Below are 3,254 nucleotides of genomic sequence, written 5' to 3' on the forward strand. Positions count from 1 at the left end.
TTAGGCTTGTACCTCCCCACACTTTGTTTCAGTGAAATCAGCTCCTTTGGGAAGAGATTCGGAGTTATCTCTCTTACAGTCTTCTACCTCCAGGCAAAATTCCTGGAGCTTGGTGGGTGGTGGGGAGGGAACCCGGGCAAATTTCCTTTTGGGTGACATCCATCATCACCCACCTAGGAGTTGAGATTGGGGGGCAGGCAGTAGCCTGAGGTCTTCTTGGCTTGCCTCTCCTGTGGTGAAACCACCACCAGGACCCCAGTATTTTCAGCGCCAGGTGCCCAAGAGCCTTTGTCCCACAGAGGCCAGTGTGGAAGGGGGCCCTGCCCTTCCCAGGAGGGAGTGCCCTTGCGGCCAAGGAGAGGGTGTCGTGTGGGTGAGGAGGAAACACAAGGCTCTGCGCACATCCCTGTGTTTCTAAAACAGCACGAGTGCCCGCCCCTCTGTTGGTGCATGGTTGGGGCCCCAGAGACTGGGACAGGGAGACCGGATATTCCTCCTTGGCGGGAGTCTTGAGGTGGGGTGGGTCACCGGCCTCTCCAGGGTTCTCTGCAGATCCCAGAGTGTGGGGGTCATAGCTCACTGAGCCCTGCCCCCTGGCTCTGCAGAGCAGACCCCCAGCCCTCAGCCCCATGCCTGGACCCCTGTGGGTGCGACCAGGAGAGACGAGAGCTGTGTGACCCACATTTTATAGGAAATTGTCTTCACCTTTTCCAGTGCATTTGCCAAAACCACAGCTTTATCTACACCCAAAGCACGGCACCACCAAAACAAGAAAGAAAGCCACCTGGTCCCCTGGAATCCCCCACCCTGCCGAGGCACCCGGGGCCTTTCCTGGGAGGCTCAGGGCTGCCCTTGGAGACTCAGCTCCTTCCCAGCTTCCCCAGGCGTGCAGTGCTGAGGGCTGGACCTTGGATGATTTGGGTTTTCTGGGATTTTAGAAATTCTTAAATGTGGCCTAATGGGAAAGGGAGAAACTAACCCACTGTGAGAATGTCTGGTTTCTCTTTCAGCGGCTGTTCAAGTGGTGTTTGCAATGTTTTTTATTCACTTCGCAGTGTTTCTAAGAATGTGCTTCTCATGTGCAGCTTCTGACAAACAGCCAGAGATAAACGTTCATGGGTGTCTGGTCTGCATGAAGGGTGTCCTGCAGGAAGAGGGGGCTGTGGGGCCCTGTTTCTGCAGGTGGCCGGGGGCTCTCTGGCTCCAGGCAGGAGAGAGGGTGGTGACTTGAGATGTGTTTTAGAGTTAAGTATTATAATTTATTTTTATCATTTGTGTTTCATGGTGCTTACTCAGCATTGGGCAGCATAGATACAGCCGGTAAACTCTAAGTGTCAGCAAACCCAGTGTCTTATTTTTAAGCGAATGTGTTACAGGAAAGGGGTCCTGATCCAGACCCCAAGAGAGGGTTCTGGGATCTCATGCAAGAAAGAATTCAGGGCGAGTCTATAGGGTAAAGTGAAAGCGAGTTTATTAGGAAAGTAAAGGAATAAAGAATGGCTTCTCCATAGACAGAACAGCCCCAAAGGCTGCTGGTTGCCCATTTTTATGGTTATTTCTTGATTATTTACTAAACGGGGTGGATTATTCATCCCTTCCCTTTGTAGACCGTATAGAGTAACTTCCTATATGGAAACCCCTATTTAAGATGGAAATGCTCTGCTTCAAATGCCTCTGACATTTCCCCCCTCCCTTTTACAAGAGAACCCTTAATCCTAAGACTTGCAGAGGGACAAAGATCCATCTTCTGTAACTACTTCAGGCTGGATAGAGGTGGTGATATTCCTGCCTTCAGGGCATTCAGGGTGAAGAGGCGCTCAGTCAGAAAGCTCCAGTATGGTGACAGCCATTCACCAAGTTCTGGCAAATTTAAGAATTTGAGAAATTTAAGAAAACATTGAGCCCTTTCCGCCATCTTTCCGCGCCGCCACAATGGTGTGCATGAATGTCCTGGCAGATGCTCTCAAGAGCATCAACAATGCTGAAAAGAGAGGCAAACGCCAGGTGCTTATTAGGCCGTGCTCCAAAGTCATCGTCCGGTTTCTCACTGTGATGATGAAGCATGGTTACATTGGCGAATTTGAAATCATTGATGATCACAGAGCTGGGAAAATTGTTGTGAACCTTACAGGCAGGCTAAACAAGTGTGGAGTGATCAGCCCCAGATTTGATGTGCAACTCAAAGATCTAGAAAAATGGCAGAATAACCTGCTTCCATCCCGCCAGTTTGGTTTCATTGTACTGACAACCTCAGCTGGCATCATGGACCATGAAGAAGCAAGACGAAAACACACAGGAGGGAAAATCCTGGGATTCTTTTTCTAGGGATGTAATACATACATTTACAAATAAAATGCCTCATGGACTCTGAAAAAAAAAAAAAAAAAAAAAAAAAAAAAAATTCAGTAAGCTTATCCTGCAACCCTACACAGAGCACGACAGCAATATATTCCACAACAGTAAGGCAAAATAAGTAAAATTATCCCAAGTAAACTAAATTAGAAGGCTTTCCATGAACTGGGCAACTGCTGGAACCAAGCTCATAGGGGGTCACTAGCTGATTCCAATGTGCCTAGAATTAGAATCTCGATTCAGATTTTTACATTACCCATCCCTCTTGTTCCTTCTGAGCAGCGGCCAGAGTTCACTGGTTGGTTCACAGGAATAAACAGGGTTATTCTAAATTGCAGGAAAATATTATTAAAAACAACGGATGAGACTAGAATCTAAAAATAGGTGTACCATAGTTTTTGAAAAATAATTTCTCTCTCTCCAGTACCCCATTTTCACCAAGGACAAATCATTGTAAGACTGATGTGCTTTGTTACACTTGGCCTGATTATTTGTATAAAGTGCAGCAAGAATAATTATTTTTCACATAGACTTTTAAAATAGGCTTTGATGGAACTGTGTTCCATAGAAGGAATCTCAGATAAGACTTTTTTCTTTTATTATTATGATTATTATTATTTATTATTATACTTTAAGTTCTAGGGTACATGTGCACAACGTGCAGGTTTGCTACATATGTATACATGTGCCATGTTGGTGTGCTGTACCCATTAACTCGTCATTTACACTAGGTATTTCTCCTAATGCTATCCTTCCCCCTTTCCCCCACCCCATGACAGTCCCCTGTGTGTGATGTTCCCCATCCTGTGTCCAAGTGTTCTCATTGTTCAGTTCCCACCTATGAGTGAGAACATGTGGTGTTTGATTTTCTGTTCCTGTGATAGTTTGCTGAGAATGATGGT

The 3,254-nt window shown here is 46.3% G+C and overlaps 1 pseudogene across 1 annotated transcript; it reads left to right on the forward strand.

Moving 5' to 3' along the window:
• The first annotated feature begins 1,899 nt into the window (after positions 1–1,899).
• LOC112611382 lies at positions 1,900–2,370 on the forward strand (annotated as a pseudogene). The gene has a single exon (XR_003116643.1). The product of XR_003116643.1 is annotated as a 40S ribosomal protein S15a pseudogene (transcript).
• Positions 2,371–3,254: the final 884 nt, after the last annotated feature.

This window comes from Theropithecus gelada, chromosome 18 (genome assembly GCF_003255815.1).
Source record: "Theropithecus gelada isolate Dixy chromosome 18, Tgel_1.0, whole genome shotgun sequence".
NCBI classification, from domain to species: domain Eukaryota; kingdom Metazoa; phylum Chordata; class Mammalia; order Primates; family Cercopithecidae; genus Theropithecus; species Theropithecus gelada.